At 45.2% G+C, this 24,362-nt stretch overlaps 1 protein-coding gene across 2 annotated transcripts in view; it reads left to right on the top strand.

Moving 5' to 3' along the window:
- The first annotated feature begins 612 nt into the window (after positions 1–612).
- LRRN1 (leucine rich repeat neuronal 1) overlaps positions 613–24,362 on the top strand; it is a 62,184-nt gene continuing 38,434 nt past the window's right edge. Inside the window, exons 1-2 of one of the 2 annotated variants that reach the window (XM_073591522.1) lie at positions 613–791; positions 6,899–7,122. The gene's annotated coding sequence lies outside the window, so the exon portion shown is untranslated. The remainder of the gene's footprint in view (positions 792–6,898; positions 7,123–24,362) is intronic. The other variant, XM_073591521.1, reaches the window with a different exon arrangement.

Raw genomic sequence — 24,362 nt, 5'->3', positions numbered from 1 at the left:
AGTCTGTCGAAAGTCTGTCGGACGGGCTGTTGGACCATTGTAGCTGAAAAGTCTGACCGTGTGTACGCGGCATTAGAGATAGAACAGTTCCTTCCTTGCAGAGAATATGCTGGGTGTGACCCTTTAAATAAACGATAATAGTGGAGGTGGGGGACCCCTTTATTAAGGCCAGGAAATGGAAATGATACATTGTTGCACTTTGAGTGATAACAGCTTTTTCAATGCAGTGTGCTGGGTGTGACCCCTTAAATATGTTATAATAATTGATGAGGAGGGAAGGGCAGAAAAGAGAAGTGATACATTGTTGCACTGTGAGATAAGACATTTTCTTCATTGCAGAGAATGTGTTGGGTGTGACCCTTTACATAAGTGGTGTTGGAGGACCCCTTTAAGCCAGGCTGGGCTTTGGCCATTGTTTGCCCCCTCCGGCTCTACAACAATGAGAAATAAAAGAAGTTGGACAATCTGCTGTACACCTGCCTGCCCCCCTCCCTCCTCTTCACTGCTGTCCTGCCTCCTCCTCCTCCTCCTCCTCACTGCTGTCCACTTTGTCAGCCTGGTCCCCCCTCCTCCTCCCAGCCAGCCTCCTCCATCCATTGTTCCTGGTGCAGATGGAGCTCCAGGCAGCAGCCAATCACAGATCGCTGATCAGCTGACCAGTTCTGGACTTACCCCAGGGGCAGGAGGCAGGCAAGCTCAGTCTGGAAGAGGAGGGAGAGGGGTGAGGTTCTATGGGGGGGTAGAGGGTGACACACAAGGGACATGTGACATTGCTGGAGGAACACAAAGAGGTAAGTCAGTGCAGCTGGATGTGTGACTCCAACAACCCCCCCCCCCCCCACTGAGTACACTGTGTGTGCTATGGCGCTGCCCTGTGCAGCTGTGCAGTACAACCTTTGTCCTTGTGTGTGCCTCAGGATACATAATACATTGTTACACGTGGGGTGTGTTCAGTATGACCTACTCAGTGTATGGTGTCCTTATATACAGTGTATGGTGTGTCTCTATATACAGTGTATGGTGTGTCTCTATATACAGTGTATGGTGTGTCCTTATATACAGTGTATGGTGTGTCCTTATATAAAGTGTATGGTGTGTCTGTATATACAGTGTATGGTGTGTCCTTATATACAGTGTATGGTGTGTCTTTATATAGTGTATGGTGTGTCTTTATATACAGTGTATGGTGTGTCCTTATATACAGTGTATGGTGTGTCCTTATATACAGTGTATGGTGTGTCCTTATATACAGTGTATGGTGTGTCCTTATATATGCTGTGTCTATATACAGTGTATGGTGTGTCTATATACAGTGTATGGTGTGTCTGTACATACAGTGTATGGTGTGTCTGTACATACAGTGTATGGTGTGTCTATATACAGTGTATGGTGTGTCTTTATATAGTGTATGGTGTGTCTATATACAGTGTATGCTGTGTCTATATACAGTGTATGCTGTGTCCTTATATATGCTGTGTCTATATACAGTGTATGCTGTGTCTATATACAGTGTATGGTGTGTCTATATACAGTGTATGGTGTGTCTTTATACAGTGTATGGTGTGTCTATATACAGTGTATGCTGTGTCTATATACAGTGTATGGTGTGCCTTTATATACAGTGTATGGTGTGTCTTTATATACAGTGTATGGTGTGCCTTTATATACAGTGTATGGTGTGTCTTTATATACAGTGTATGGTGTGTCTATATACAGTGTATGGTGTGTCTTTATATACAGTGTATGGTGTGTCTTTATATAGTGTATGGTGTGTCTCTATATACAGTGTATGGTGTGTCCTTATATACAGTGTATGGTGTGTCTTTATATACAGTGTATGGTGTGTCTATATACAGTGTATGGTGTGTCTTTATATAGTGTATGGTGTGTCTCTATATACAGTGTATGGTGTGTCCTTATATACAGTGTATGGTGTGTCTTTATATACAGTGTATGGTGTATCCTTATATACAGTGTATTCTGTGTCTATATACAGTGTATGCTGTGTCAATATACAGTGTATGGTGTGCCTTTATATACAGTGTATGGTGTGTCTATATACAGTGTATGGTGTGTCTATATACAGTGTATGGTGTGCCTTTATATACAGTGTATGGTGTGTCTTTATATACAGTGTATGGTGTATCCTTATATACAGTGTATTCTGTGTCTATATACAGTGTATGGTGTGTCTATATACAGTGTATGGTGTGTCTATATACAGTGTATGGTGTGTTTTTATATACAGTGTATGGTGTGTCTTTATATACAGTGTATGGTGTGTCTTTATATACAGTGTATGGTGTGTCTATATACAGTGTATGGTGTGTCTCTATACAGTGTATGGTGTGTCTGTATATACAGTGTATGGTGTGTCTATATACAGTGTATGGTGTGTCTGTATATACAGTGTATGGTGTGTCTATATACAGTGTATGGTGTGTCCGTATATACAGTGTATGGTGTGTCTATATACAGTGTATGGTGTGTCCGTATATACAGTGTATGGTGTGTCTATATACAGTGTATGGTGTGTCTATATACAGTGTATGGTGTGTCTATATACAGTATATGGTGTGTCTATATACAGTGTATGCTGTGTCTATATACAGTGTATGCTGTGTCTATATACAGTGTATGGTGTGTCTATATACAGTGTATGGTGTGTCTATATACAGTGTATGGTGTCTGAGTGTTGGGATGACCCAGGTCCTTGTATGTACAATGTAAAGTGCCTTTGTTGTGTTTTGTCTTTATTTCTATATAGGATACACTGTTGTTTATGTTTAATAGGAAGTTTGTGTTTATGTTTCAGTATTTCTTTTCTAATACATTGTTGCACTTTGTGTTTCTTTGTATTGTGTATTCAGTATACCCTGCACTGAGCAGTGTGTGTCTGTGTATACAGTGCAGTGTGTGTCTGTGTATACAGTGCATGTTGTGTCTGTGTATACAGTGCAGTGTGTGTCTGTGTATACAGTGCATGTTGTGTCTGTGTATACAGTGCAGTGTGTGTCTGTGTATACAGTGCAGTGTGTGTCTGTGTATACAGTGCATGTTGTGTCTGTGTATACAGTGCAGTGTGTGTCTGTGTATACAGTGCAGTGTGTGTCTGTGTATACAGTGCATGTTGTGTCTGTGTATACAGTGCAGTGTGTGTCTGTGTATACAGTGCAGTGTGTGTCTGTGTATACAGTGCATGTTGTGTCTGTGTATACAGTGCATGTTGTGTCTGTGTATACAGTGCAGTGTGTGTCTGTGTATACAGTGCATGTTGTGTTGTCTGACACTTACCCTGCAAAGTGTCTTCATGTGTTCAAGTATTTGTATATGCACCTTGTGTTATCTGTCTTTGTATACAGTGTATGTTGTGTTGTGTTGCCTTGCAAAGTGTGTCTGCTTGTGTACAGCATAACCCAAGTCGTTGTGTGTACAATGTACAGTGCATATGTTGTGTTTCTGTCTTTATTTCTATGTAGGATGGTTAGATTGTTTATGTTCAATGTAGTGTGTGTACAGTGTGTGTATATACTGTGTGTGTGTATGTGGTGTATACTGTGTGTGTGTATGTGGTGTGTACAGTGTGTGTATACTGTGTGTGTGGTGTGTAAAGTGTGTGTGTATATGTATGTGATGTTTATAGTGTGGGTGTGTATGTGGTGTGTACATTGTGTGTGTATATCTGTAAGTGGTATGTACAGTGTGTGTATACTATGTGTGTATATGTATGTGGTGTATACAGTGTGTGTATATGTATGTGGTGTATACAGTGTGTGTATATGTATGTGGTGTATACAGTGTGTGTATATGTATGTAGTGTGTACAGTACAATGTTTGTCCTTGAAAGCTCCATACAAAGCATCTGTGTGTTTTCAGCATGCACTGCTGCCTCCAGTCTCCTGATTTGTGCTGTGTGTGGATTGGGGGTGTTGTGTGTGTGGATTGTGGGTGTTGTGTGTGTGGATTGTGGGTGTTGTGTGTGTGGATTGGGGGTGCAGTGTGTGGATTGGGGGTGTTGTGTGTGTGGATTGGGGGTGTTGTGTGTGTGGATTGGGGGTGTGTGTGTGGATTGGGGGTGTTGTATGTGTGGATTGGGGGTGTTGTATGTGTGGATTGGGGTGTTGTGTGTGTGGATTGGGGTGTTGTGTGTGTGGATTGGGGTGTTGTGTATGGATTGGGGGTGTTGTGTGTGTATTGGGGGTGCAGTGTATGGATTGGGGGTGTTGTGTGTATGGATTGGGGTGTTGTGTGTATGGATTGGGGGTGTTGTGTGTATGGATTGGGGGTGTTGTGTGTGTGGATTGGGGGTGTTGTGTGTGTGGATTGGGGGTGTTGTATGTGTGGATTGGGGGTGTTGTATGTGTGGATTGGGGTGTTGTGTGTGGATTGGGGGTGCAGTGTATGGATTGGGGGTGTTGTGTGTGTGGATTGGGGTGTTGTGTGTATGGATTGGGGGTGTTGTGTGTGTGGATTGGGGTGTTGTGTGTGTGGATTGGGGGTGTTGTATGTGTGGATTGGGGTGTTGTGTGTGGATTGGGGTGTTGTGTGTATGGATTGGGGGTGTTGTGTGTGGATTGGGGTGTTGTGTGTGTGGATTGGGGGTGTGTGTGTATGGATTGGGGGTGTGTGTGTGGATTGGGGGTGTTGTGTGTGGATTGGGGTGTTGTGTGTGTGGATTGGGGGTGTGTGTGTATGGATTGGGGGTGTGTGTGTGGATTGGGGGTGTTGTATGTGTGGATTGGGGTGTTGTGTGTGGATTGGGGTGTTGTGTGTATGGATTGGGGTGTTGTGTGTATGGATTGGGGGTGTTGTGTGTGGATTGGGGTGTTGTGTGTGTGTGGATTGGGGGTGTGTGTGTATGGATTGGGGGTGTGTGTGTGGATTGGGGTGTTGTGTGTGTGGATTGGGGGTGTTGTGTGTGGATTGAGGGTGTTGTGTGTATGGATTGGGGTGTTGTGTGTGGATTGGGGGTGTTGTGTGTATGGATTGGGGTGTTGTGTGTATGGATTGGGGGTGTTGTGTGTGGATTGGGGTGTTGTGTGTGTGGATTGGGGGTGTGTGTGTATGGATTGGGGGTGTGTGTGTGGATTGGGGGTGTTGTGTGTGTGGATTGGGGGTGTTGTATGTGTGGATTGGGGTGTTGTGTGTGGATTGGGGGTGTTGTGTGTGTGGATTGGGGGTGTTGTGTGTGTGGATTGGGGTGTTGTGTGTGGATTGGGGGTGCAGTGTATGGATTGGGGGTGCAGTGTATGGATTGGGGGTGTTGTGTGTGTGGATTGGGGTGTTGTGTGTGTGGATTGGGGTGTTGTGTGTGTGGATTGCGGTGTTGTGTGTATGGATTGGGGGTGTTGTGTGTGTGGATTGGGGTGTTGTGTGTGTGGATTGGGGTGTTGTATGTGTGGATTGCGGTGTTGTGTGTGTGGATTGGGGGTGTTGTGTGTGTGGATTGGGGGTGTTGTGTGTGGATTGGGGGTGCAGTGTGTGGATTGGGGTGCAGTGTGTGGATTGGGGGTGTTGTGTGTGGATTGGGGGTGCAGTGTATGGATTGGGGGTGTTGTGTGTGTGGATTGGGGTGTTGTGTGTGTGGATTGGGGGTGTTGTATGTGTGGATTGGGGGTGTTGTGTGTGGATTGGGGGTGCAGTGTGTGGATTGGGGTACAGTGTGTGGATTGGGGGTGTTGTATGTGTGGATTGGGGGTGTTGTGTGTGGATTGGGGGTGCAGTGTATGGATTGGGGGTGTTGTGTGTGTGGATTGGGGTGTTGTGTGTATGGATTGGGGGTGTTGTGTGTGTGGATTGGGGTGTTGTGTGTGTGGATTGGGGTACAGTGTGTGGATTGGGGGTGTTGTGTGTGGATTGGGGGTGTTGTGTGTGTGGATTGGGGGTGTTGTGTGTGTGGATTGGGAGTGCAGTGTGTGGATTGGGGGTGTTGTGTGTGGATTGGGGGTGTTGTGTGTGTGGATTGGGGGTGTTGTGTGTGTGGATTGGGAGTGCAGTGTGTGGATTGGGGGTGTTGTGTGTGGATTGGGGGTGCAGTGTGTGGATTGGGGTACAGTGTGTGGATTGGGGGTGCAGTGTGTGGATTGGGGTGCAGTGTGTGGATTGGGGGTGCAGTGTGTGGATTGGGGTACAGTGTGTGGATTGGGGGTGTTGTGTGTGGATTGGGGGTGCAGTGTGTGGATTGGGGGTGCAGTGTGTGGATTGGGGTACAGTGTGTGGATTGGGGGTGCAGTGTGTGGATTGGGGGTGCAGTGTGTGGATTGGGGGTGTTGTGTGTGGATTGGGGGTGCAGTGTGTGGATTGGGGTACAGTGTGTGGATTGGGGGTGTTGTGTGTGGATTGGGGGTGCAGTGTGTGGATTGGGGGTGCAGTGTGTGGATTGGGGATGTTGTGTGTGGATTGGGGATGTTGTGTGTGGATTGGGGGTGCAGTGTGTGGATTGGGGGTGCAGTGTGTGGATTGGGGGTGCAGTGTGTGGATTGGGGATGTTGTGTGTGGATTGGGGGTGTTGTGTGTGGATTGGGGGTGCAGTGTGTGGATTGGGGGTGCAGTGTGTGGATTGGGGGTGTTGTGTGTGGATTGGGGGTGCAGTGTGTGGATTGGGGGTGCAGTGTGTGGATTGGGGGTGCAGTGTGTGGATTGGGGGTGCAGTGTGTGGATTGGGGTGCAGTGTTGGATTGTGTATGATCATTGTGTGATTTGATGACCGTCTATGGTTGCTGTACATTGCAGGTATATGAGGTGTGTCCTGTATGCTGTATATATAGTATCTGGCACACAGTGGGTGGGGAGGTGGTGGATGGCAGGGATGGGTGAGGGGCAGAGGTTGGGTGGGGGGGGTATAAAGGGGTCACTCACCTGAGATCGGAGATCAGATGAAACTTTGTGTATTATATAGAAACCTTGTCAGTGGAGGAGTTTATAGAGGGATGGAGGTGTTACATTGTACAATGGATGCACAGAGCGGAATGTCAATGTGGGGGACCCCTCACTGTGCAATGAGATCCCAGAGGGAGGATGGAGGGGGATCCCTGGCATGGATCCATTGGGGGGGGTAATAACTCCCAGCTGTGAGGCTCCAGGGTCCAGCTTTGTACGGTGGCGTCATGTGCCGGTGATCTGGTGAGTTGTGTAATAGTGATCAAGTGATCCACTGTGGTGTCCTTGTGATCCGGTGTGACATGTAATGGAAGTAAATGATTGGTCAGGATTGATGATTTGTTTCCTGCAGTGACACAACCCCAACATTGTATATTACACTTCAAGGGGGACCAATAGTGCTCAGGTCCGAGTTACATTGTTACATTACAGTTATATTGGTATATAGTTTGATTGTTATATACCGGTAGTTACATATTTATGTTGTTTCATAACATTGTCATTACAGAATTGCATAGTTACAGTATATCATTACATTGTTATTTTGGTACATTGTTATATAATGTTTTAGTTACTGTATATTGTTACATACTTATATAGTTACATAATTATATTGCTACATAGTTATATTCCACATTTTCACAGCTTTTACTGTAAAGAAGCCTTTCAGGATGTGGAGGTTAAATCTCTTTTCCTCCAAATATAAAGAGCGCCCCCTTGTGCTCTGAAATGACCTCTGAACTCCAAGTTCACTTACAGTATGTATTTATACATGGAGATCAGAGTCTGCCCCGTTCAGAAGGATCTTACAATCTAATCACCCTAAAGTCATCATTTAGCAAAAAGTGAATTCACCAACCGAGGAAATCCCACAACCAGGGAATAGACAGCGACTAACGCTGCACGGGATTCATCCCCGGTGGGAACTAAAGGTACAACCCCGGAGCTGCAAGGCAAAGGTAGCCGCCGCTGACCTTTCACCTGATGATTGATTGGTGATCTCTTCATATCTTTTGATCTAAGGCAGTGGTCTCCAAACTGCGTCCCACAGGCCAGATGTGGACATTTGGTTGCCTTTATTTGACCCTTCGGGCATCATTCCTCCCACTGACACCAATGATGGGACACTATTCCTCCCACTGACACCAATGATGGGACACTATTCCTCCCACTGACACCAATGATGGTACAATATTCCTCCCACTGATACCAATGATGGGGCACTATTCCTCCCACTGATACCAATGATGGGGCACTATTCCTCCACTGATACCAATGATGGGACACTATTCCTCCCACTGACACCAATGATGGTACAATATTCCTCCCACTGATACCAATGATGGGGCACTATTCCTCCCACTGATACCAATGATGGGGCACTATTCCCCCCACTGATACCAATGATGGGACACTATTCCCCCCACTGATACCAATGATGGGACACTATTCCTCCCACTGACACCAATGATGGGACACTATTCCTCCCACTGACACCAATGATGGGGGCACTATTCCTCCACTGATACCAATGATGGGACACTATTCCCCCCACTGACACCAATGATGGGGCACTATTCCTCCCACTGATACCAATGATGGGACACTATTCCTCCCACTGACACCAATGATGGGGCACTAATCCTCCCACTGACACCAATGATGGGGCACTATTCCTCCCACTGACACCAATGATGGGGCACTAATCCTCCCACTGACACCAATGATGGGGCACTATTCCTCCCACTGATACCAATGATGGGACACTATTCCTCCCACTGATACCAATGATGGGGCACTATTCCTCCCACTGACACCAATGATGGGGGCACTATTCCTCCACTGATACCAATGATGGGACACTATTCCTCCCACTGACACCAATGATGGGGCACTATTCCTCCCACTGACACCAATGATGGGGCACTAATCCTCCCACTGACACCAATGATGGGGCACTATTCCTCCCACTGATACCAATGATGGGACACTATTCCTCCCACTGATACCAATGATGGGACACTATTCTTCCCACTGACACCAATGATGGGGCACTATTCCTCCCACTGACACCAATGATGGGGCACTATTCCTCCCACTGATACCAATGATGGGGCACTATTCCTCCCACTGATACCAATGATGGGACACTATTCCTCCCACTGACACCAATGATGGGGCACTATTCCTCCCACTGACACCAATGATGGGGCACTATTCTTCCCACTGATACCAATGATGGGACACTATTCTTCCCACTGATACCAATGATGGGACACTATTCCTCCCACTGACACCAATGATGGGGCACTATTCCTCCCACTGATACCAATGATGGGGCACTATTCCTCCCACTGATACCAATGATGGGACACTATTCCTCCCACTGACACCAATGATGGGGCACTATTCCTCCCACTGATACCAATGATGGGGCACTATTCTTACCACTGATACCAATGATGGGACACTAATCCTCCCACTGACACCAATGATGGGGCACTATTCCTCCCACTGACACCAACGATGGGACACTATTCCCCCCACTGACACCAATGATGGGACACTATTCCCCCCACTGACACCAATGATGGGACACTATTCCCCCCACTGATACCAATGATGGGACACTATTCCCCCCACTGACACCAATGATGGGACACTATTCCCCCCACTGATACCAATGATGGGACACTATTCCCCCCACTGATACCAATGATGGGACACTATTCCCCCCACTGACACCAATGATGGGGCACTATTCCTCCCACTGACACCAATGATGGGACACTATTCCTCCCACTGACACCAATGATGGGGCACTATTCCTCCCACTGATACCAATGATGGGACACTATTCCTCCCACTGACACCGATGATGGGACACTATTCCTCCCACTGACACCAATGATGGGACACTATTCCTCCCACTGACACCAATGATGGGACACTATTCCTCCCACTGATACCAATGATGGGACACTATTCCTCCCACTGACACCGATGATGGGACACTATTCCTCCCACTGACACCAATGATGGGACACTATTCCTCCCACTGACACCAATGATGGGGCACTATTCCTCCCACTGATACCAATGATGGGGCACTATTCCTCCCACTGATACCAATGATGGGGCACTCTTTCTCCCACTGATACCAATGATGGGGCGCTATTTCTCCCACTGATACCAATGATGGGACACTATTCCTCCCACTGATACCAATGATGGGGCACTATTCCTCCCACTGATACCAATGATGGGGCACTCTTTCTCCCACTGATACCAATGATGGGGCGCTATTTCTCCCACTGATACCAATTATGGGACACTATTCCTCCCACTGACACCAATGATGGGACACTATTCCTCCCACTGATACCAATGATGGGACACTATTCCTCCCACTGATACCAATGATGGGGCACTATTCCTCCCACTGACACCAATGATGAGGCACTATTCCTCCCACTGACACCAATGATGGGGCACTATTCCTCCCACTGATACCAATGATGGGGCACTCTTTCTCCCACTGATACCAATGATGGGGCGCTATTTCTCCCACTGATACCAATGATGGGACACTATTCCTCCCACTGATACCAATGATGGGGCACTATTCCTCCCACTGATACCAATGATGGGGCACTATTCCTCCCACTGATACCAATGATGGGGTACTATTCCTCCCACTGATACCAATGATGGGGCACTCTTTCTCCCACTGATACCAATGATGGGACACTATTCCTCCCACTGATACCAATGATGGGGCACTATTCCTCTCACTGATACCAATGATGGGGCACTATTCCTCCCACTGACACCAATGATGGGACACTATTCCTCCCACTGACACCAATGATGGGACACTATTCCTCTCACTGATACCAATGATGGGGCACTATTCCTCCCACTGACACCAATGATGAGGCACTATTCCTCCCACTGACACCAATGATGGGGCACTATTCCTCCCACTGATACCAATGATGGGGCACTCTTTCTCCCACTGATACCAATGATGGGACACTATTCCTCCCACTGATACCAATGATGGGGCACTATTCCTCCCACTGATACCAATGATGGGGCACTATTCCTCCCACTGATACCAATGATGGGACACTATTCCTCCCACTGATCCCAATGATGGGGCACTATTCCTCCCACTGATACCAATGATGGGGCACTATTCCTCCCACTGACACCAATGATGGGACACTATTCCTCCCACTGACACCAATGATGGGACACTATTCCTCCCACTGATACTAATGATGGGACACTATTCCTCCCACTGACACCAATGATGGGGCACTATTCCTCCCACTGATACCAATGATGGGGCACTCTTTCTCCCACTGATACCAATGATGGGGCGCTATTTCTCCCACTGATACCAATGATGGGACACTATTCCTCCCACTGACACCAATGATGGGACACTATTCCTCCCACTGACACCAATGATGGGACACTATTCCTCCCACTGATACCAATGATGGGGCACTATTCCTCCCACTGATACCAATGATGGGACACTATTCCTCCCACTGATACCAATGATGGGGCACTATTTCTCCCACTCACACCAATGATGGGGCACTATTCCTCCCACTGATACCAATGATGGGGCGCTATTTCTCCCACTCACACCAATGATGGGGCACTATTCCTCCCACTGACATTGACTGCAGATAAACAGGTACAAATTATGTATGAGGATTTGTTTCATCTCTGTGTATCACCTGAGTCTTGTCACCTCACAGGGTGTATAGAAGTTTTACAACCACTTTAAAAATAAATTAAGGGAAAATAAATTCCACCAGCGGAGGAATCTTCCTTCTCTGGGTTCTTTCTATGAAAAGTATCCACTTAGCGTTGCCCCGCCCATTATATCCGGAGATTAGAAGCCGTAGAATTTATAAACTTTTCTCTGCAGAGTGTAATTTAGCTAAATGAATTTATTGATGGAAATCTGAAGAGTACAGATATTGGCTGACACAGATTTATAATTGGGGAATGGACTGGTGTCTTTATTCAGCCTTACAAACTATGTAACAATATGTAATAATATAACAATGTAACAATGTAATACAAGATTGCTCTTTCCAGCTTTATTTAGAGGCCTCTGATGAAAGCCGCTCTGATTGGCCGGTTCCTGTTGGTTTGGAATGTGGTGGTGTGTCCTGGCAGCCATTATTCCCCCGGTGATTCTCCGTATCAGAGCTTCATAACTGGTTAGAGCCGGTAATCCCGGGTGGCCCGGCGTGTCTCTCTGTGAATCTCTGTTGGCTCGTTAGTTACTATTTCCCTGGCAGCGGCAGACGTCTCCTAGCAGCTCGTATGACGGATTACCCAACAATAAACCTTAGTGTTCCCAAACATGTCTCACCTGCTTCAGGAAGTGGTGATGTCATTACTATAACTATGACATCACTGCCCCGTGCCCCCCAATAGATGTGTAATCACCTGCCTATCATATTTTTTGTGTCCAATGCAGTGGAGGAAGGAATATCCTTCAGGCAGATCCCTGAAGAAGGCGACTGTCTCTGGGATCAGCTGAAGGTGAAATGAGTCGGAGAAGTCCCCTGTGTCGGATATTGAAGCCTCAGACACGTTTCGGGGGCTCAGGAGGTTTCATCAGGGCTTGAGGAACAACGTCTGGAGGAAACCTTTTATAGCTTTTTTTTTAAATAACTTTTATGCCGGTTTCATTATAATTATCCCTCGGGGACATCCTGGGTTCTATAGTACACAAGTCCTGATGAAGGGGGACCTCAGCTGGTTTCTTACTCTATGAGAATCGAATGAAAAAAACATTCTGGACTTTACAAGGCCTGCCCGGAGCTTTCCTACCTGAACCTTCAGGTAATTCTTCTCACAAGAGGTGTTAACTTACCTGTGACATCACAGAGCCCGTGTCAAAGGAAGTGGGTTTGTTCCTATGACATCACGGGCCCATGTCACAAGAGGTGTGTTCACTTACCTATGACATCATCGCCTCGTGTAGCACTGCAGATTTGTACCCCTCCCCCCGTATGTCTGTATATTATATAACCCCGTCACTCCCTGAGCCTCTCATTATTCCCCCGCAGTGATATTATAAAGCGTTTTGCAGCTTTCATCGACTTTATTAGTTTTTTGCCCCTTTGCGTTGCAGAAGTAATAATGTTTACGACTCCGGAGGAGCCCTGCAATGTAGTTACAACCCGTGCCTAATAATTGTAACCGTTCCTGTTTATTACTGCGAGTTTAATCTTCTATATCACTCCAGTATTAATCATTGTAAAATATAACTGCAGTATTACCCCCCCCCCGCCCCCCAATTATCAACCTAACCCGCATCACTCTGCACCACAGGAGCTTACACTCTAATGTCCCCCCCAAAGTCACACAAATCTTATTATACATTTATATAGCTCTGCCATATACCGCAGTGCTGTACAAAGATCACCAAGCCAATCACATCCGTCTCTGTACCAGAGGAGCTTACACGCTAATGTTCCCTCCCCCCACAGTCACATCAGTCTCTGTACAGAGGAGCTTACACTCTAATGTCCCCTCCCCCACAGTCACAGACTATTATTACTACACATTTATTTACAGTCTCTCACAAAAGTCAGTACACCCCTAAGTGAAAATCTCCAAATTGGGCCCAAAGTGTCAATATTTTGTGTGGCCTCCATTATTTTCCAGCACTGCCTTAACCCTCTTGGGCATGGAGGTCACCAGAGCTTCACAGGTTGTCACTGGAGTCCTCTTCCCCTCCTCCATGATGACATCACAGAGCTGGTGGATGTTAGAGACCTTGCGCTCCTCCACCTTCTGTTTGAGGATGTCCCACAGATGATCAATAGGGTTTAGGTCTGGAGACATGCTTGGCCAGTCCATCACCTTTACCCTCAGCTTCTTTAGTAAGGCAGTGGTGGTCTTGGAGGTGTGTTTGGGGTGGTTATCATGTTGGAATACTGCCCTGCGGTCCAGTCTCTGAAGGGAGGGGATCATGCTCTGCTTCAGTATATCACAGTACATGTTGGCATTCATGGTCCCCTCAATGATCTGTAGCCCCCCAGTGCCGGCAGCACTCATGCAGCCCCAGACCATGACACTCCCACCACCATGCTTGACTGTAGACAAGACACACTTGTCTTTGTCCTCCTCACCTGGTTGCCGCCACACACGCTTGTCACCATCTGAACCAAATACGTTTATCTTGGTCTCATCAGACCACAGGACATGGTTCCAGTAATCCATGTCCTTAGTCTGCTTGTCTTCAGCAAACTGTTTGTTACATAGTTCCATAGTAGGTGAGGATGAAAAAGACACAAGTCCATCAAGTCCAACCTATGTGTGTGATTATATGTCAGTATTACATTGTATATCTCTGTATGTTGTGGTCATTCAGGTGATTATCTAATAGTTTCTTGAAACTATCGATGCTCCCCGCTGAGACCACCGCCTGTGGAAGGGAATTCCACATCCTTGTTGCTCTTACAGTAAAGAACCCTCTACGTAGTTTAAGGTTAAGGCTAGGTTCACACTGCTGCGAATTCTATTGCGAATTTGAGCCGTTGCGATCGCTCAAATTCGCAAGTCATTTAAATTATATAGATTAACATTAGTGTCGTTCACATCAATGCGTTGCGAATATAACTTGCGGGAAAAAAAGGTCCTGTGCGAGTTTGATCCGTGTGTGATGCGAATTCAGCTCCATAGACTGCAAAATTTGCAGTAGAATCGCAAGAACACATATAGAATTTGCAATGCAAATTCGCAACGCAATCGGAACAAAATCGCGCTAAATTCGCACTGCAGCAGTGTGAACCTAGCCTAAACCTCTTTTCTTCTAATTTTAATGAGTGGCCACGAGTCTTATTAAACTCTCTTCTGTGGACTTTCATGTACATCATCTTTAGAAGAGGCTTCCTTCTGGGATGACAGCCATGCAGACCAATTTGATGCAGTGTGTGGCGTATGGTCTGAGCACTGACAGGCTGACCCCCCACCCCTACAACCTCTGCAGCAATGCTGGCAGCACTCATACGTCTATTTCCCAAAGACAACCTCTGGATATGACGCTGATCACGTGACCTCAACTTCTTTGGTGGACCATGGCGAGGCCTGTTCTGAGTGGAACCTGTCCTGTTATACCGCTGTATGGTCTTGGCCACCGTGCTGCAGATCAGTTTCAGGGTCTTGGCAATCTTCTTATAGCCTAGGCCATCTTTATGTAGAGCAACAATTCTTTTTTTCAGATCCTCAGAGAGTTCTTTGCCATGAGGTGCCATGTTGTACTTCCAGTGACCAGTATGAGAGAGTGAGAGCGATAACACCAAATTTAACACACCTGCTCCCCATTCACACCTGAGACCTTGTAACACTAACGAGTCACATGACACCGGGGAGGGAAAATGGCTAATTGGGCCCAATTTGGAGATTTTCACTTAGGGGTGTACTGACTTTTGTTGCCAGCGGTTTAGACATTAATGGCTGTGTGTTGAGTTATTTTGAGGGGACAGCAAATTTACACTGTTATACAAGCTGTACACTCACTACTTTACATTGTAGACAAGTGTCATTTCTTCAGTGTTGTCACATGAAAAGAGAGAAGAAAAGATTTACAATAATGTGACTGAGGGGTGTACTTACTTTTGTCAGATACTGTGTATCCTTTGCGGTTAATGAGGAATATAATTGAATGTTTTGTGCCCGGAGTTCAGCTTTAACCTCCCCGCTTCCCACAATGACAATATCAGAACTGATTCTGTGATTTTTGGAGATGTGAATATTTTTGGCCCCCAGGAGCCGGTGATCTTTGGCCCCCAGGAGCCGGTGATCTTTGGCCCCCAGGAGCCGGTAATCTTTGGCCCCCAGGAGCCGGTAATCTTTGGCCCCCAGGAGCCGATGATCTTTGGCCCCCAGGAGCCGGTAATCTTTGGCCCCCAGGAGCCGGTAATCTTTGGCCCCCAGGAGCCAATGATCTTTGGCCCCCAGGAGCCGGTAATCTTTGGCCCCCAGGAGCCGGTAATCTTTGGCCCCCAGGAGCCGGTAATCTTTGGCCCCCAGGAGCCGGTAATCTTTGGCCTCCAGGAGCCGGTAATCTTTGGCCTCCAGGAGCCGGTAATCTTTGGCCCCCAGGAGCCGGTATTCTTTGGCCCCCAGGAGCCGGTGATCTTTGGCCCCCAGGAGCCGGTGATGTTATTGGGGACATTTAAGAAGATGAGTTTGGAAAATAACGCCGACATCAAAGAAAACTGAAATATAATAAAATGTGACCCTTTGTCTGCGGCCCCGGGGCCCCTGCTGCCAGGGCCGGGATTACATGTCGGAGGGAGGGAGCCGCTCCGGGATCATTTCTGCACATTAGCTCTGTGATGGTTCAGGGAAGTGCGGAGTCATTTGTAATATTGCAGTGGTAATCACCCCGGTGACCCGCGCTTCACACGAGTAATCGCTTGTAAAGCCGCTATAATCCGCGCGCTACGCAGTTTCTCTCAGTCAGGGGAAACGGAGGCAGCCGCTTCGGGGGAACTACAAAGCCCAGCAGCCCTCTACTCCCTGCATTGCAGTCTTTTGCATCCTGTGGCTGTAATCCAGAAAATCTGCGAGCCAAGCTGGCCATACACATGTCAGCTTCAGAGAGCGATCGATTGGACCTTCCATCCTTTTTATTGTTGCACTGCAAAGCAAATGAAAACCCAAATTGGTGGTTTTCATCACCACAAGGAGACCAGATCAATATTTCCCCGATCAATACAATCCTTTCATAAACTGTACTGAGACTGCCAGACTCGTGGGTGGTAGATTATTTATCAAGCAATATAAGTACCTGACTTTGTCCCGGTATCAGCTTCGTTCTGTCCTTGTACAGCAGAGCTCAGACTGAGAGAGGGGTAAGCGGTATAGAGAGCAGAAGTGCAAGGAACATGCTGATTGGAGGAGAGAGCAGAGTGACAGAAAGATGAACTCTGGGAATGCTCCTACAGCCGATCCAGTGATCCCACCCTCTTCGCCCTCTTCCCTGTGCAGGGCTTCCGGGATGGACCAGATGGATTCTGATTGGTCAGGGCGTGCACAGTGAATCGGTCAGGTCCGGCCCGGAAGTGTTGCAGAGAATGGTCAGGTTGCACAGAGATTTTCCAGTAACTTTAATAGATGATAAGTAGGGATGCACCAATACCGTTTTATACTTTTATTTTTATGAGTACCGATACTTTTATTTTTTTTATTATTTTTATTTTTTTTTTATTTTTTTAGTACTCACCGATACCAATTACTGATACCTCCCGCAACTGCTGTGTTTACACTTCAACTGTCAGCAATGGTACAAAGCACCGAAAAGTTGTTTCCAAATTAAATAAATTATTATTTTTAATTTGATATATGTAAATATATATATATATGTTAAAGGCATAAAAATATTAATAAGCAAAGCAAAAAAAAAAAATTTAAAAAAAAAAAAAGCTTTTTTATTCATATTTATAAAATTAGAAGTGAACAAAATAAAAAAAAATCAGCAGGAAAAATAATAATTAAATGGAGGAGACTAAGGAGTTAATTAACACTGATTCAAATAAATTAAGGGTTAATAAGGGGTTAAACTGAGAAATATTTAATAATTAAAAAAAAAAAAAAAAAATGTTTTTTTTTACTTGACAGGTTGCTTTACCCACTTCAGCCCCGGAAGGTTTTATCCCCCTTCATGACCAGGCCATTTTTTTTGCGATACGGCACTGCGTTACTTTAACTGACAATTGCGCGGTCGTGCGACGCTGTACACAAATAAAATTGACGTCCTTTTTTTCCCCACAAATAGAGCTTTTTTTTTGGTGGTATTTGATCACCTCTGCGGTTTTAATTTCTTGCGCTATAAAGAAAAAAAGAGCGACAATTTTGAAAAGAACAAAACAATATTTTTTACTTTCTGCTATAAAACATATCCAATAAAAAAAATTTAAGTTTTTCATCAATTTAGGCCAATTTGTATTCTGCTACATTTTTTTGGTAAAAAAAAATCCCAATAAACGTATATTGACTGGTTTGCGCAAAAGTTTTACCGTCTACAAACTATGGGATATATTTAGGAACTTTTTGTATTTTTATATTTTTTACTAGTAATGGCAGCGATCAGCGATTTTTTTTTTTAGTGGGACTGCGACATTGCAGCGGACAAATCTGACACTGAGGGGTTGATTTACTAAAAGCAAATAGGCTGTGCACTCTGATAGTGCAGTTGCTCCAGAGCTTAGTAAATGAGGTAAGGCTTCACTTTGCAAACAATACCCAATCACGTGCAAGTAAAATAAGATAAAAACAGCATTTTTGCTTGCACGTGATTGGCTGATAGAAGTCAGCAGAGCTTCTGCTCATTTACTAAGCTCTGGAGCAACTGCACTTGCTGAGTACACAGTCTATTTGCCTTTAGTAAATCAACCCCTAAGTGACACTTTTTGGGGACCAGTGACACCAATACAGTGATCAGTGCTAAAAAAAAAAAAAAAAAATGCACTGTCACTGTATAAATGACACTGGCAGGGAAGGGGTTAACATCGGGGCAATCAATGGGTTAAATGTGTCCCTAGGCCTAGGGGGTGCTTTCTAACTGGGGGGGGGGGGGCTTTGACTAAAGGAAAACAGAGATCCGTGTTTCTGCAGAAGCACAAGATCTCCATGTTCCACTCTGGCAGAATGGCGGTCTGCCTTGTTTACGCCGTTCTGCCCCTTTCCGAACGATCGCAGGACCCGCCGATTGGCTCCCGCTATGTCCAATCACAGCGAGAGCGGGACTCCGGCGCCCCAGAGCCGAAGAAGAAAATCACGTACAGGTAGGCGATTTCGCGCTTAAGGGCCGCCCTGCCGCAGTATATGTACGTGGGGCGGTCCTTAAGCGGTTAAAAGGTATAAAAATATTAACAAGCAAAGCAAACAAAAAAAAAAGTTGTAATTATTAATATTTATAAAATAGAAGTGAACAAAAATAAATAAATCAGCAGGAAGAATAATAATTAAATGGAGAAGGAGAATAAGGAGTTAATTAAGACTGATTAGAGTAAATTAAGGGTTAATAAGGGGTCAAACAGAGGAACATTTAATAAAAAACATAAAAATATATAATATATGTATTTTTTTAACTTGACAGGTTGCTTTAAACTGGTTTCATCTGCAGATGGAAGATTTTCCCTTTTGATCTGTAGATGTATAAACAGAAAGATACAAAGAGAAACAATGTTTCTTTTTATCTTTCTGTTTTAGGCTGAGCAATGTTGTTGATATTTTTTTGACAGCTCCAATTGCCAGGACTTCATTTACAGGGGAACCCCACTGACAGCTGAATAAGGCCCCTTTCCCACGAGGGGGGGGGGATCCGCTGGACGGACTCCGCTAGCTCCGCGGGGGAGGGGGTGGGTCGCTCTGTCGATCTCCGCTGAGCAGGCGGATGACCGGTCCATCTCCGCTCACTGTGGAGGGACGGACCTGTCAGAGCCCCGCTGTTCTCTATGGGGAGATTGGATGAAAACGGACAGCCTGTCTGTTTTCATCTGATCCCATCCGATCGGTTCCCGCTGGGCGGATGCCGAACGTATCGCCTTCCTTCTGTTTTGAGCGGATCTTGTCGGATTGGATGGCAGGCGGGTATCAGTGGACACATCTCCGCTGACATCCGCCTCCCCATAGAAGTCAATGGATCGGCCCGCTCAGATCCGCCTGAAAAACGGACAGGCCGATCGTGTGAAAGGGGCCTTAGTCGTTAGTTGTTGGCAGCGGCCCGCTCTTTAACAACCGATAATTGCCGGCTTTTTTTTTACATTTCAGCTGTCAGTGGAGGAATCCCGCTGACAGCCAAAAGAACCGAGCCTGAAAGTATCCATTCCAGGTATTGGAGCATTGGCACGAGTACCGATATTCCCACAAATGTTTAGTATCGGCACTAATACCGGGATCAATGCAACTCGAATAATAATCAATAATGAAGAAAAGTCAAAGCTCAGTTTCCTATGATTGCAGTAAAATCTTCTCACCTAGCGGGAGTTTCTTGTCCTGTGGACTGCGATAGTCCTGAAGAGAAGAATATGATGTATGAACATTGGAGGGGTTCTCAGGAGTCCTATGGAGGACGAGCTGTCAGAGTTACAGCGGAGGGATCGACTAAAGACTTGGCCTTCATACACTGATCGACCAACACGTCATTCTTAGATACTTTTGTATTTTTTTAGCCCTGACAAAGCAAAATGCGAATTTTCTGCAGAAGTAAATTGGGTACATAAATTAGGAGAAAGATGAACTAGAAAAATAAATATTTAAACTAAGATTAGGCGGTTAGAGGGAGATGTCGGAATTTAGAACCGATTGATAGGAATTGTAATTTTATCTGCCTTTCTTTAACCGCCAGCCGACCAGCCGCCGCAGTTATACAGCGGCAGGTTGGCACGGCTGCGGAAATCGCCGTAGCTAAACGTCGCTCCTTTAAGACATCATAGCAGTCGCGTGCGCGCACCCGCCACGTGTCCCCGGGGAGATGACACGCGTGCCCAGCGGGCGCGATGTCCACCGGGCACCCGCGATCGCTCGTGACAGAACAAGAACAACAACACACAAATCCCGGTTCTCTCAGAGGAGAGGAGACCGATCGTGTGTTCATACTAAGTAGGAACACCGATCGGTCTCCTCCCCCAGTCAGTCCCACCTCCCCTACAGTTAGAACATACCTAGGGAACACATTTAACCCCTTGATTGCCCCCTAGTGTTAACCCCTTCCCTGCCAGTGTCATTTATACAGTAATCAGTGGCTATTTTTAGCTCTGATCGCTGTATAAATGTCAATGGTCCCAAATTAGTGTCAAAAGTGTCTGATCTGTCCGCTGCAATGTCGCAGTCCTGATAAAAATCACAGATCGCCCCCATTACTACTAAAAAAAAAAAATATATAATAATAATAAAAATGACATAAATCTATCCCCTATTTTGTAGACGCGATAACTTTTGCACAAACCAATCAATAAACGCTTATTGGGATTTTACCAAAAATATGTAGAAGAAATCGGTCTAAACTGATGAAACTGATGAAGCATTTTTTTCATGGGATATTTATTATAGCAAAAAGTACAAAATTTTGTGTTTTTTTTTTTTTTTTTCAAAATTGGCGCTATTTTTTTTTGTTTATCATGCAAAAAATAAAAACCGCAGACGGTAAAACTTTTGTGCAAACCAATCAATATTCGCTTATAGGGTTTTTTTTTACCAAAAAAAGTAGCAGAATACAAATTGGCCTAAATTGACGAAGAACTTACATTTTTTTATCTTTATTGGATGTTTTAGAGCAGAAAGTAAAAAAATATTGTTTTGTTTTTTTCAAAATTGTCGCTCTTTTTTTCTGTATAGCGCAAAAAAGAAAAAACGCAGAGGTGATCAAAGACCACCAAAAGAAAGATCTATTTGTCGAAAAAAAAGGGACATAAATTTTGTTTGGGTGTAATGTCGCAAGACCGCGCAATTGCGACACAGTGCCGAACCGCAAAAAATGGCCTGGTCGGGAAGGGGGCAAATCCTTCCGGGGCTGAAGTGGTTAAAATGCCATTTATGTTGGTTTTGTATGTGTTATGGGACTTCCACTTTCCCCGATATCCTGTAATATTCACATCTAGTTGGGCACAACACAGCTTTACCTGTCACCAAAGGAATCTCTACACTGAATGGTCAAGAAGCCAACTGTCCGCAATGTATTATGAACTGTTTGTTATAGCGCCGGAATGTCTTCAAATTCCATTTTTTTAGAGTAAAAGTTATGTGGTCAATTTTTTATTTGACCAAGAGATGGGATTGATCGGGTAAATGGAATAGCCGTTTTATTTATCAAACATTTTATCATTTTATATAATATATATATATATATGTATTGGTTGTATATTCTGTTAGAAGTCATATTGTGTAACAATTGTCTTGATTGTGTTCAAAGGTTATTTACACCTTCCTTTGCAAAGAATGCTATCTGGTCCTTGGAATTGATAACAATGCAAACAAAGACCCTTTAGCTATGTAGTTCTCACCCTTTTGGTACAACATATAAATTGTATTCTTCTCCTGAGATACTCAGAACAATTCTTTTGTAGGTATCGCCATGTACTGTATTGTTCTCCCTGCTTGTGGATATCTACATGCTTGAATAATAAAATCTATTTTCAATCTGGCTTCAGCAGTGAAAATTTTACTGAAACCCATGAGTTTTGGGGTTTCCCTATCACCGGTATCGGTGCACCCCCTAATAATAAGCAATAATGATCCTCTTAGGGAAGCCCTGAACAGTCTCCTCCTTTGGGGGGTCAGTACCGAGCCCTTCCTGATCACCAGATAACGCTTGCCCGCATCCTCCACCATTTATAACATAAATGTGATCTCTCAGGCTGTCCAGGTGTTTATCTTTAGGCCTGAAGCTTTGAGAAAGCCGCACCGTGGCGGGAAGCCCTGAACAGTCTCCTCCTTCGGGAGGGAAGGAAGGGTCAGAGTACCGAGCCCTTCCTGATCACCAGATAACGCTTTCCCGCATCCTCCACCATTTATAACATAAATGTGATCTCTCAGGCTGTCCGGGTGTTTATCTTTAGGCCTGAAGCTTTCAGAAAGCCGCACCGTGGCGGGAAGCCCTGAACAGTCTCCTCCTTCGGGAGGGAAGGAAGGGTCAGAGTACCGAGCCCTTCCTGATCACCAGATAACGCTTGCCCGCATCCTCCACCATTTATAACATAAATGTGATCTCTCAGGCTGTCCGGGTGTTTATCTTTAGGCCTGAAGCTTTCAGAAAGCCGCACCGTGGCGGGAAGCCCTGAACAGTCTCCTCCTTCGGGAGGGAAGGGTCAGTACTGAACCCTTCCTGATCACCAGATAACGCTTGCCCGCATCCTCCACCATTTATAACATAAATGTGATCTCTCAGGCAGTCAGGATTTTTATCTTTAGGCCTGAAGCTTTGAGAAAGCCGTGCCGTGGCGGTACACCCAACCCCCATCTTAGGCCGATGGTAGCTCAGTATTACGGTTTGTTTTGATCAGCGAAGGCCAAAGCCGGCCATACAAGGGTCGAACGTCATAGGAGATTTTTCAAAACATTCATTCCATTTTCCAATGATTCGTTTTTGACTGCAGTGAGGAGAAAATTCAAAAAAGCGGGATTAAAAAAAAAAAATGTCTTGAAAGGAACGAAATTCTTACTGTGATTGTGTTTTTTGTTCGGGAAAAATCTCCCATATTGTATAATACGCCCCGGATTCCACTCAAATAGCGGGTCTGGATGAAATGTTCACGGGTTTTGAATGAAATTCGTTGTTTCGGTGATGGAGAAGGTTCTGAAGAATGAATTCTTTACAAACGTTTGAGCAAAAATCTAACCGTGATTGTCCAGCTTAACAAACATTAGATGATGGCTCCTGCTGCGGTAACCATGTTAAGTATGGGGGGGGGGGTTTGTGGGGGCTTTTCCGTTCAGTATTAATATTACTAGGATGACTCAATCAAGGCCGGATGCTGTGAAGTGCCACGACTTGTAGCAACCAATCAGATTTTAGTTTGCTGCTTTTGGATCATTAAATAATTTTTTTCGGATTGGTCGTTGTTGGTTATTGCATTTTGCAGATTCCATTCCATAAAATAATTTGTATTATTTAATATTTATTTGTTTTTCTTTCATAGCATTGGAAAGAGTGCGATGTTCTGCCATCAATAGGAGCCAATCAGAGCTCAGATTTCAGTCATTTAGTGCAGTCAGTCTGATACAGACCAATTGTAATTGGTTCTTGTGGCTGATCACACACAAGTACTGCTTGTACTTTGATAGGAAAACAAAGAACAGAAGAAAGGATAAGAAAAGAAAGAGAAGGGAGAGAAAAGAAAGTGAAGAGAGAGGAAAGGAAAGGAAAGGAAAGGGAAGGAGGAAAGGAAAGGAAAGGAAAAGGAAAGGAACGGAAAGGAAAAGGAAAGGAAGGAAAGGAAAGGAAAGGAAAGGAAAGGAAAGGAAAGGAAAGGAAAAGGAAAGGAAAAGGAAAGAAAGGAAAGGGAAAGGAAAGGAAAGGAAAGGAAAGGAAAGGAAAAGGAAAGGAAAAGGAAAGGAATGGAAAGGGAAGGGAAGGGAAGGAAAGGGAAGGAAAGGAAAGGAAAGAAAGGAAAGGAAAGGAAAGGAAAGGAAAGGAAAGGAAAGGAAAGGGAAAGGAAAGGAAAGGGAAAGGAAAGGAAAGGGAAAGGAAAGGAAAGGAAAGGGAAAGGAAAAGGAAAAAGGAAAGGGAAAGGAAAGGAAAGGAAAGGGAGGGAAGGAAAGGGAAGGGAAGGGAAGGGAAGGGAAGGAAAGGGAAGGGGAAAGGAAAAGGAAAGGAAAGGAAAAGGAGGAAAGGAAAGGAAAGGAAAGGGAAAGGAAAGGAAAGGAAAGGAAGGAAAGGAAAGAAAGGAAAGGAAGGAAGGGAAAGGAAGGAAAGGAAAGTGGAAGAGGAA

This window comes from Aquarana catesbeiana, linkage group LG07 (genome assembly GCF_042186555.1).
Source record: "Aquarana catesbeiana isolate 2022-GZ linkage group LG07, ASM4218655v1, whole genome shotgun sequence".
Classification (NCBI taxonomy): domain Eukaryota; kingdom Metazoa; phylum Chordata; class Amphibia; order Anura; family Ranidae; genus Aquarana; species Aquarana catesbeiana.
Note: the sequence above shows the minus strand (reverse complement) of the source record. Positions and strands in the feature narration are given on the sequence as shown.